This window comes from Tenrec ecaudatus, chromosome 13 (assembly GCF_050624435.1).
Source record: "Tenrec ecaudatus isolate mTenEca1 chromosome 13, mTenEca1.hap1, whole genome shotgun sequence".
Taxonomy (NCBI): domain Eukaryota; kingdom Metazoa; phylum Chordata; class Mammalia; order Afrosoricida; family Tenrecidae; genus Tenrec; species Tenrec ecaudatus.
The window spans coordinates 100,697,097-100,709,935 of NC_134542.1; the positions used below are offsets into that span (position 1 = coordinate 100,697,097).

At 38.9% G+C, this 12,839-nt stretch overlaps 1 pseudogene; it reads right to left on the bottom strand.

Annotated features, from left to right (window-relative positions):
- Positions 1-7,665: 7,665 nt before the first annotated feature.
- Positions 7,666-11,630, bottom strand: LOC142424040 (dnaJ homolog subfamily C member 10 pseudogene; annotated as a pseudogene).
- Between the last annotated feature and the right edge of the window lie 1,209 nt (positions 11,631-12,839).

Below are 12,839 nucleotides of genomic sequence, written 5' to 3' on the forward strand. Positions count from 1 at the left end.
AGATGGAAAGAACAATAGATCAAAGACAAAATGACCTCATCGTGCAGGAAAAGAGCACAAGATCATTAAAATATTCATTCTTTTCCGCTTACATTTGTTTAGTTCTTAAAAATTATTTTCTATTTTCTTTTTGACTGATGTTTGTATCTGTTTTATTTGCTATTCTTCTTAGGTTATTTTTTGCTATTGTTTAATTTTTTTGTTATGTGAAATCCAGGATCTGTAACTCTATAGAGACAGTAGATTAATAATCCTTTGGCTGTATGGCAAGGGAGGAAGAATCAAGAAAAGTGCTAAAACTGATTGTGGTGATAACTGTCCAACACTTCTTGATGTGATTGAACTCTTGAATTGTATGATATGTGAATTATATGCCAATAAAACTATTGGGGAAAATAGGGGTAAAGAAAGACCAAAATAGATGTCAGGAGAAACTCTGAAAGTTGCTTTTGAATAGAAGACATGAAGTGAATGGAAGACACGATGAAGTCAAAGAGCTGAACAAAAAAATGCAAAAGACAAAATAAAGCATTACCTCCAGTTGCAACATGGAAAGGTTCTACAGGCCAGCTGTTGAGTGATGCAGAAAGCATCAAAAGAAGATAGAAGGAATGCAGTCACAACACCGAAACGCATTGGTCAATGTCCACCCATTCCAAGCGGTAGCACCTTGAAAACACAAATGCTATCAAAGCAAGGGAAGTCCAGCAGAATTGAGATCCTACCACTTAAATTATTTCAACAAACTGACGCATTGCTTGAATTACTCACTAATATCTACCAAGAAATGTGGAAGACAGCTACCTGGCCAAAGAAAGGTGGTCCAACATGAAGTGGAAATTATCAAACAATATCATCTATATAGCATTCAAGTAAGACTTTGATCAAAGGTAAGTTAAAATTCATTGTAGCACTGCACTCTTGGGGAGCTGCCAGAAATGCAAGTCAGCTTCAGAAGAGGACATGGAATGATGGGTATCATTGCGGATATCAGATGGATCTTTGCTGAAAGCAGAGAATACTAATTTTAAAATGCTTATTTCATGGTTATTAACTGAGCAAAGATTTTGGATATGTAGGCAATAATGCACTATGAATAACATTTCAAAGACTGGAAATTCCAGAATAAGCCTAGTTCTCATGCTGCCCCTTTACACCTTTACACTAAGAGGGAGTCACTGAAACAGAAGAAGAGGCTACCGCATAGTTTAAAATCAGGAAAGAGATGTGGGAGCGTTATGTCTCTTCATCATATTTATTCAATGTGTCTTCTGAGAAACTCATCTGTGAATTTGGACTATGTTACGAAGAAATTGGTGTCAGAAATGGAGGAAGGCTCATTAACAGCCTGTGACATGCAGGTGACACAACATTACTAGTGGAAAGTAAAAAGGAATTGAAGCACTTACCGATGAAGTTAAAGACGACAGCCCTCAATATGGATTAGAACTCAGTGGAGAGAAAAGTCTTCATAACTGGATCAATAAGTAAATTCTTATAAAATGAGAAATGTTTGAAATTGTCAACAACAGTATTGTTATAAGCCATACTCAAATATCATTCTCAGTGATACAAAAATTTTATTACATAATATTTTATTCTGTGATTGAATCGTTTTCCTTAATTTTCCAATATTTTTGATTTCACAGACAGAAAATTATTCGGTGAAGAAAAGGTTAAATTTTTCAGTCCTACAATTTCTGAAAGTCTTAATAAAAACTTGTTTTGACGTGACTAGAGTATATTTATCAGCATAGTTCTGCTCCTTTTTTTGTGGACAAATGTTTCATTACCTTCTCAACAACTACAAACTCTCCTCCAAGGATAGAGGGCCATTGATTTGTTCTGTTGAACCTTCAATATCTAACGTTTCAGATGCATTAAATGTTATGATCATCTGAAGAGCCCCCCCCCCCTAAATATTAATTAAAAAATCTTTCAGGGTGAATTAAAGCTCTAGTTAAACATTCTCTACTTTACTGCAAACTAGGTATGGCTTTATGAATAATAGGCCATTAGTCCTCACTACAACTCACAGATATGAGCATTCTTCTCCTCCATATATAGATGAGACGGATTGACCCAGCAGCTGAAACAGTTGACTTAAATAACAATGACTGAAGATGGTGCAGGATTGGACATGCTTTCTTCTATTTGCTTAGCGGTGACACGGTCAGAGCTGAGGCAGAACCACAACAGAAATTACTATCTCCGTTTAATAGGTGAAAAGACAAGACTCAAATCTGGTTCTTAAATGCAAAATCCACTACCCAAGATGCACTCAAATCTTAAGACAAAAAATATACTACTTCAAATTATATGTAAATCAGAATCCAGTACTCGGAGGAATGTCTGGCTGTTAGATGATTTCAGACAATTCTTGTGGAATGAAATGATCTGAAAAATTTACTATGAGCCATTGGTATCTTTAAATATCTATTGTGGTAGCGGAACTCTATGAGAAGCATTGGGGAATGCAATTGTCTGAATGTGTTAGAATCTGTTCATGGATTTCATCAAAACTCCCCAACTGTTTATTCAGTTCTTCCTGGGATCTAGGCACAGTTCTGGACATCAGGGGTGTGTGGTAGACAAGAGACTCCATTCCTCAGAGCTTCCCTTCGTGTAGAACAGAAGTTCCCTACGGAGAAAAGGCAGGCACACCTTCAGGGCCTGTTAGGCCCTGGTCCTGTGTCCTCACACTACTTGCAGGCAAGATCAGCCTTGGTAAGAACTTTTGTTTTTCTGTGTTCACGTGGATTTCACAGTTTCTTTCTGTATATTGGACTGATTTCCACTTGCATTCCCCACCTTCCTTCCTCTTAACAAAGTGTAATGTCATTACTGCACCCACGTCGCAGCCGCTCCCGCAAGCCTCTCATTTTTCTTTATCCACCTCTCATTTAGCTGCTGTGTTCCTGCTATTAATAACAGTGCTCACCACACACTGGTTTTTCCTGTGCTAAGTGCTTTCCTATTACTTATTCTATTCAATTTTCTCAATTACCCTATTAAGTCAGCATCATAATTTCCATTTAGCAGGCGAGAAAACAGAAACAGAGGGAAGTGGCAGTAGAGGAAAAGCAGCCATGCCATTCTTATTCAAATCCATAAGACCCCATGTCCTAGTCCTGGAAAATATCACTGTTACTAGACAAAATTCCCCTCTCTTCTTTAAATGTATCCAGTTCTTTACGAAGGTATACCTTTTAAAATACCTTTACACGGAGCGCATTGTGATAATGGCACAAGATAAAATGGGTATGGATTGTTGAATGAAATGTTTATTTGCTCTGTAAACTGTCATGTAATTCACCATAAGCCATTTAAATATGTTTGAAAGAATTCTACTAAGGATACATACAGAAAAATAAGCAGGCCATAGGCATAAAGCATGATGAACCTCTCCAAGATGAATATCCCTTCTCCACTCTAACCAGATTTGAAATCAAGAAAAAATAATTGAGCTGGTACTTTAGCTGTTCCTGTGAATATTGCCTCTAGTTTGGACCCTCGTTCCAGCAGTGTCGTGATCATGAGGAGTTGATAGGTGGACTGTATTTTGGACATTGGGGTGAGCGAGTGTATTATATGGCTCTGCTCAGAAATGCTTTTTGTATATATCTCAATTTAGACAGCTTTTGACACTTATATGTCCAGAGGCTTTCTTTTGCTAAGAAGGTGGTGTGAGATCTATTGCAAACCAATGACAAGAGAGTTACAAGGATGATTTTCAAGAATAATGTGTGTGTATGTGTGTGTGAGAGAGAGAATGTGTGTGCTTTATAAGCTGCAAAATGAGTTAGTCAAATAGAACCTGGATATGGGGCTTCAGGAACTCTGGGTGATGTAAACTTTTTTTAATATCATTTTATTGGGGGCTCGAACAATTCTTATTACAATCCATACATCCATCCATTGTGTCAAGCACATGTGTACATTTGTTGCCATCATCATTCTCAAAACATTTGCCTTCTCCTTGAGTCCTTAATATCAGCTGCTCATTTTCCCCCTCCCTCCCCACTCCCCCTACTTAATGAACCCTTCATAATTCATAAATTATTATTATTTTGTCATATGTTACACTGTCCGATGTCTCCCCCACCCTATTCTCTACTGTCCAACCCCCAGGGAGGAGGCTATACATAGATTCTTGTAATCAGTTACCCCTTTCTACTCCACATTCCCTCCACCCTCCAGGCATCACCATTCTCACCACTGGTCCTAAAGGAGTCATCTGTCCTGGATTCCATGTGTTTCCAGTTGCTATCTGTAACAATGTATATCCTCTGGTCTAGCCAGATTTGTAAGGTAGAATTGGGATCATGATAGTGGGCAGGGGGAGGAAGCATTTAAAACTAGAGGAAAATTATATGTTTCATCATTGCTACCCTGCACCCTGTCTGGTTCATCTCCTCCCCACAACCCCTCAGCAAGTGGTGTTCAGTTGGCTAGCATTGGGAGTTGAGTCTCCACTCTGCACTCACCCACATTTTCAATGATATGATTTTTTGTTCTTTGATGCTTGATACTTGATCCCTTCAACAGCTTGTGGTCACACAGGCGGGTGTGTTTCTTCCATGTGGGCTTTGTTGCTTCTGAACTAAATGGCCACTTGTTTATCTTTGAACCTTTAAGACCACAGATGCTGTATCTTTTGATAGCCGGGCACCATCAGCTTTCTTCACATTTGCTTATGCACACGTTTGCCTTCATTGACCGTATCAGGAACGTGGGCACCCACTGATATTATTTTTAGTTCTTTGATGTCTAATAACTGATTCCTTCTACACTTCGCCTTCAAGAAGCTGGTGTGCTTCACCCATGTGGGCTTTGATGCTTCTCAGCTAGATGGCCGCTTGTGTATCTTCAAGCCTTTAAGACCCCAGATACTATATCTTTTGATAGCTGGGCACCATCAGCTTTCTTCACCATGTTTTCTTATGCACGCATTTTTCTTCAACAATCACACTGAGAAGATGTGCATCCTGGAATGTGTTTTTGCATTGAGTATGTTCTTGAGTGGAGGCCCAATGTCCATCTGCTGCCTTAATACTAAACTTATAAATATACGCATGTAGATCTGTTTCCCCACACTCTTATATAAATATATTTACATATGCATGTTCCAGTCTTTAGACCTCTAGAAAAATCCTTTGTCACCTGTTCTTTCCTCTAGTTCCTTTTACTTTCCTCTTGTCCCACTATCATGCTCAGCCTTCATATGGGTTTCAGTAATTTCTCTCGGTTACCTTGCTCTTGCTGAATCCCTACCAGGCCTCTCACACCCTCCTTGCCACTGATTTTGGATCACTTGTTGCTCCCCTGTCCCTGGGTTGGTCAGCACCACCTCTTTACTCCCTTCTCTTCCCCTCCTGTGTCCCCCCGGAATCATTGGTCCCGTTGTTTCTCCTCCAGACTATTCATCCAGTCTATCTTATCTAGATAGATCTGTAGAGATAATAATATGGACCAAAAATCAAGCCATAGCAAGATAGGAGATGGGTGAGAACACAGCGATGACAACAAAAATGGAAACCAATTACCCATAGAAGAATAAATTAATTAAAAGAAAAAAATTTAGGAAGAAAAACCTGTAAATAGATCAAGGTCCGATTTTTATCTCTAGGCGTGTCCTTCAGTCAGGTCCCATGGGGTAACATACTTTGGCCCCAGAGTCTGTCTTTAATATTCCCTCAGGGGCTCCCTGCTCTGCTTCCACGGTTGCTCTGCTGCACACTTTTAGTGGTTTGCCTCGGTGTAACAGGGTTAGTCTGGGCCAGTCCCGACACTAAGTCTCCAGTGTTGTGCCCCTTAGGGCCCTGGGCCATCAAGGGATGGCGTGTCTCATGGTAGGATCAGCCATATTGTCCACTCTGTCAATTAGCTGTTTAGAGCGGGGATATTGTCCTCCAGGCCTGATGGGCTAGGATGTGCACCACTCTCTCTTCCTCCCCCTTCATTTGCTCTGATCAGATATGCCCCTCTCCCCTAGCTGCAGCTTCAGTGCCATCCTCTCAAGTAAATTTTTCTGGGGTGAGGGGCAGTTGTCCATGTAGCTGGTATGGGGGCTGAGCCCTCCGGCCCCTCCACTGGCTCCCCACTCCTTGCCGCACACTGCATTCGTCTGGCACTGGCTTTATATCTGATCCCTCTTTCCCTGTGGAGACACAAACAATACCTTCCCCTTGGTTGGGTCAGTTCCCTATTCCCCCATCACACATCTTCCCCCCCCCCTTTCCTCTCTCCACTCCCTCTTCGGTTGACTACCATATGTACCCCTGGATTTGGTCTGGCCCCTGCCATACTACTTGGACCTCACCCCTGGAGTGTTTGTATACAGTAGCTGTTTCCCTGTGCCCCTTTTGCACTTACCTTTCTGTGTATATATATAAACTTACCTCAGTGGACTCATGTTATACTTGTCCTTTTGTGCTTGGCTTACTTCACTTAGCATAATTTCCTCAAGTTCTTCCCATGAGGCAATATGCTTCATGTGTTCATCACTGTTTTTTAGTGATGCATAGTACTCCATTGTATATATGTACCACAGTTTGTTAATCCATTCGTCTGTTGATGGAAATTTGGATTGTTTCCAACTCCTTGTGATTGTGAACTGTGTCGCAATGAACATTGGAGCACAGATGTCTGACTATGGCTTGTTTCTTGCCTCTTCTGGGTATATGCCATTGCTGGGTCATATGGTAGCTCAATTTCCATCTGTTTGAGAAATCACCAAACCAATTTCCATTGTGGCTGTATATACCTACAGGTCCACCAGCAGTGGATGAGAGTTCCTATCTCGCCACAGGCCCTCCAACATTTGTTGCTTTCTGGTATTTTGAATTGGGCTATCTTTGAGGGTGTTAGGTGGTATCTCATAGTTGTTTTGATTTGCATTCCTCTTCTGGCTAATTATCAGGAACATTTTCTCATATCTTTACCGGCCATTCGAATTTCAGACTCAGTGAACCTTCTGTTCAGGTCCTTTGCCCACCTCCTCAGTGGGCAATTAGTTTTTCTCTTATTGTAAGCTTGTAAATTATTGTAGATTTTAGTAATAAGGCCTTTGTCTGATGTATCATTGCTAAAGATGTTTTCCTAGTCCATGGACTCTCTTATTACTCTCTTGGGGTGAATTCTTTCAATGTCCACAGGTGACTTATTTTCAGTATATCCCACTTGTCTATTTGTGACTCCTCTGTATTGTATCCTTCCCTATTTCTGATAGCTTATGTATTCCCTGTGCCAAGGTTCTCAGTTAGTCCAAATTCTCTCATTAATGACCCTAATGGTTTGGGGTTTTATCTCAAGGTCTGTGATCCACCTTGAGTTTATTCTTGTGCATGGAGTGAGGTAGGGGTCTTGCTTCATTTTTCTGCAGGTAGATAGCCATTTTCCCCAGCACCATTTATTGAAGATGGCATCTGCTTCCCATTTAATATTTTTGGGGCCCTTATCAAAGATCAGTTGCCCGCATGTTGAGATTTTTATTTCTGGTCTTCAGCTCTTTTCCATGGGTCTGAAGATCTGTCATTATGCCGGCACCACACTGTTTTGACTACTGTGACTGTATATTACATGCTAAAATCAGGTAGAGCAATCCTTCCCACTTTGTCCTTCTTGAGGAGTTCTCTGTTAATTCTGGGCTGGTGATATACACTTTTAATATTCTCGACTACTAACTGGAAGATTAGAGATCCGAAGCTGCTCAGAAGTGTCTGAGAAGAAAGAGCTGATGGCCTCTTTCTAGAAAAAAAAAATCACTGAAAATTCCTATGTAGCAAAATTCTACTCTGACACAAGGAATGGCCATCAGTTCCTCAATGACACTGGTTCATGGTGGGCTCATTAGTTAAAGTTCTGCATGTTTTGCTGTAATCTTTGTTTTCCATCAGAGCTGTCACAAATCTCAAGCCAGCCAACACAGAAATAATAGACACTGTTATTTCATGGTGGCACCTTATGTGTGCACCATGAAAAACATTAACTTGTGAAGAATCACAATCCATGTTGAGAAACATATACATGCTTGAATGCACTTAAGATAGGAAAGAAACTGTAAACACATCGAGGGAACTCTTAGAACACCATACTGTACTGCAGAAGGGACTGTCTTAAAATGAAAACATTGGCCAGATACTTGTCTCTTCCTTTTTGTTTTCTTTTCCAAATCTGGAAAGTTGCACTTGGTTTATAGCTGCTTGTGTTTTAATTCAATTAGATGCAATAAGAAACTGGTGTCTTAGATGTGCAGAGAAAGTAGACAGTGACTATATGCTGCTGTCGAGGTGAGATGTATCATGATAGCTAATGAAATAAATAAATAAGATTTAGAGAAAAATACCATTCTGTGCTTGTGATTCCAAATTAAATTGAAGAACAGCAATGGCTATGTTTATGTGACATTTCTTCCCAACAGTTTTATTGGCATATAATTCACATATCATATATAAATCAGTGGTTCAATTACATCAAGAAGAGTTGTACAAGCATCACCACAATGAGTTTTAGGATTTTTTTTTCAATCTCATACATGGTTATTAGTGTTCATATGAGTTTTGTGTGTGCTAACAAGATAGTATGGGGAACAGAGCGAGACAGACAAATAGACACAAGACTGAGATGGGTTAGCATTTAATTTAATAAATCTGAATGGAATACAAGATAAATTCCAGTTTATAGAGTATTGTGCTATGTTTTAAAACGGAGTCAATTGGGGAGACTTCAAATGAATGGTGTGTAGAAACACACACACACATTTTATACATCTTATTAGCTATTAAGAGAGTAAATGGCAAAAGTACTAAGGTTGAGGGATGCCTAAAATAGTGAGTGAGGCAGGAATTTTTGGAAAAATAGATGACTTCAGTTAAAAGTCTGTCAGGTGAGAGGAAGGAATAATATTATTTCGGGCTGAAGGTAAGCCCAAAACAAGGCTTCAAAACTAAAATGAAACAAAAAAGTAATTTCTGCAGGATATATTCAAGGAAGAACACATAAAATAATGAGTGTGCTAGAAAGCCAGGGAAGTGGCAGTAGAAAGGTCTTATATATACTGCCTGTCAGGTTGGAGAACTGGTTTTTTCTCAAAATATTGTGGAGTCCTTGAGGACCTCGGCAGTTACATTTATGCTTTTATAAAGTGCCTTCAGGAGTTATATAGAGAGAGGGATTGAGGAAATTAGGATTTGAAGCAGAGATCAAAGGGTGAGCACATCTTATAAATTGAGTGCATAAGTGCAAATATTGCTTGAAGAAATATTTCAATAAAAATATATACATACATTTTCATTGAAACTAAAGCAATTGCACTTTAATGTGTCTCACTAGTATTTTCCAAATATATGTGACAAAAGAAGTGTGTATGCTCCCAAATAGATACTGTTGGCATAAATACTATTAGGTCAGTTTAAGAATCTTTATGAAGAGCTTTGTGGGAGGAAGTATAGAATCCAACAAGCTGTATCATCATCTCTTATTATCATAAGAAGACTGCTTGAAATACCACACGTCCTACTGGTGGGGGTGTGGAGCCAATTCTGACAAAGAGAGGTTTATCAGTGCCAGTTCAGTTACCTCCATTCGTGACTTGGAGTAAATATACCCAAATGCTTGCACCGCCCATGTGAAAACGCATCTTCAAACTCTATTGGCAGATAAATTATATCCATTGGGTACAACCCTAAGACGAGGACTTGAAACACACCTGTCCCTTATAGAGAAAGAAAGTACATAGATAAAGCAAGGGAATTGATCACTTCAGTCAAAGGCGCACTTGACGTAAGTGGAAACCACCAAGAGGAAAGAATATCCCAAAATTGTAAATTTAATAAGGCGGCATATTTTAATAGTGCTCAAAATCTAGGATCTAATTTTTTCACTATAACATGAAAATAGGGTATCTTTATTTTTTTCACACTAAGTGTGGTTTTCAAATGAAATTTATGGCCACAGTAGAATTTTTGAGAAACCCAGATGACTAAAGTCCAAGTTGGCCATTTTAAGAATGGCATAAAGTGTCAGTGAAAAAATCTGCTTTGTGCATCTTAGATTATATGTATGTAGATATATGCATGTAGATACAGCAGAGAAACCAGCCGCCCTATAGATCACTTCTAGGAATCACAAGCAGATGGCTGGATTTGGCTTATGGACTATTTATGTAGGGCTCCAAGCTAGGAATGATTTTTTTACATTTTTAAATAGTTGTCAAAAACTATGCAAAACCAAACACACACATATACAACCCACTTCATACTTATGATCTGACTTTGTACTGGAAGTCTGAAGACCCTTGATTTATGATTTATGCCTGTATTGTACGGGAGTTAGGCAGTGCAATTGTATGTCCCAGATAATGTTATTCTTTTTTCTCACCAGGTATAAAAATGGTGTCTTCTGAAGTCATAGAAGAATTAACTTTTAAAGAAAAAAACATAAAAGAAAAAAAAAGAATTAACTTTTGTTTTCAGTTCTCTTTTCTTGATTTTATAGAGTTTCCTGGCTTTTGCATCTCTAACATTTATTTGCTCTCTCCAAATATTTCTCTTTGCTCTTTCATGGAAGAAAAAAAACCAACGCAGGTGATTAGGCTTTAATACTAGTTTTCAGGCATGTTTGAGCCTATGTTTGATAGTCTGCTTTCCAAACTTTCCCTTTCTGAGTTTTCTAGTTGTGAGTTCAAATTCTGTAGCAAAATGTGGGCAAGGTCCACATCATGGAGCATAGGTTTTCCCTTGTGAAACCTTTTTGTTTTGAGTCTGAGGTGTTAGATCTATGGAGCTTTGACATAAAAACCCAAGACACCAAATTCTTAGGGAATATGTATCACCATTATAACCACAGTTTCTATAATAGTCATACGCTTTGATTTTTTTTTTAAACGGGGGAATCGAATCACTGAACATTTTCTCAGTCACAGAAAAAATGATACTGTTGGCAGTCTACACTGCCTCTACTGATCAGTCTCATCAACATTCGTGCCATGCTGTCATCCTGGCATCACAATTGACCCTGGAGGACTCCATGAAGAGAAATCAAGTACGCAGACATCATCAGGCTTTCTTTGCTCAGAAAGTTCATTGGAAATGGTAGGTGTAAGAGGTGCCACTGAAGGAGTCCTAAGATCCTTTATGAACTCCGAAATCAGTTTGGCAGAAGGATGTCCTTCGCATTCATGAATATTGGACTAGTTAGTTCCCACCGTCATTGGATAATGATATATTTGTGCTAGTCTTTCATGAACTGCACACTACAGTGTGCCATCTGTCGGCAGGCCACACAGATGTCTTCAAGTTTTTCTTAATTCCGGTCATAAAGCTTGACCTGGTGGCCACCAAGAACAGGAAAAATCAAGAATCCATGGTTCTATTTCATTGGCAAGAAAATTTTGATGACATGAAAATTAACAATCTTTTGGACAAATGCAAGTATATCACATAGAATTGTCTTTCTATGGTGGATTTCAGATTCTCTAGTTCCCTGTCCTTTCAAAACTGCTAGACATGTCTGAAAAACATAGAGATCAATACAGATATCAGGCGCAGGGGAGCAAATCTACCCATTGGAATATGTTTTTTTCTAAGTAGAATTTTCAGTTTTTTCTTCCATTCAAAATCATTTGAATTTTTATTTTAATATTGTACAGTGTTTGCGAAAGGACTGCAAACCCTAGAAGATTATTCCTTCTTCCTAAATGCATTTCTTTAGCACTGAGCAAATTAGGAAACAAAATGACCCCAGAAGGAATTAGACTATGGTATTTGTTTTCATAACAAGGCTTTTACAAAGGTCGTTCTGGATGTCACAGTCCATCTACACTACGTATGGAGACCCTCCAACATGCCACTAAGCCTGAGTGAATCTCAGAAATGTAACAAATCCTGCTGTGGAACAGAAAATGATCAGCTGCCAGGAGGGGAGGCAGATGAAGCTTTCCACTCCCATAAAGAGCTACAGTCTCAAAAACTCCCATGGGCAGTTCTACCCTGTCCTATAGGGTCGCTATGAATCAGCATGGACTCCATGACTGTGACTTTGGTTTGGGGTTTGGTGCTTCTAACATGGTGAGTGGCCAACCTCCCTAAATCTTCCTTTGATTTGTCACGATGATATTTCACAGCCATTCACCCTAAAAACAAAGATACTGGAATAACTGTGGATTTCATTCTTTGGCGATCATTCTATCATCACCACAATTAACAGCTCCATTTCAAAGTAGCCTGCCACTTCTTTAGCAAAGTCTCTCAATGTGGAAGCTAGATCCTGGGAGTAGAACAGCCCAGGAGAGTGAAAATTTATAAACCACGGTTTTCCAGAATTCACAGCAGCATCAGTTCTCTGCTGACCAATGTTATGATTTCAGACTCATTCAGGCTTTAAGGTCAAAGTCATAATAATAGTTTCCACTTCCATACTGGCCTCCTCCTTGAATATCTGCAAGTCTCTTTTCTCCATATTTGTCATCCTTTTCCCCATAGGTCTTTCTCTTCAAGAAATTCATACGCTCTATTAAATTTTAAAAACTCCCTATGTGTATTTGGTCTATTTGGGATTTTATTAGGTTGTAACTTCTATGCCAATTTCTTGAAAGCTTCCTTTTCCATGAAATATTTTTTATTATCAAGAAATCCTTACCACTTGAAGATATTTTGACCAAAGAATACATTCATTAAGATGTTTCCTTCCTTACAGTTAAAATAATCTAACTCTTGTTGCATAATTAAAAAATAAAAATTTCCCAACAAGAAACTGCTTCCATAGTGTTCTTGGAAATATAAACATTTGCTTTCAATTTCACATTCACAAAATTTGATTGAATTAACAAATGTGTTCTT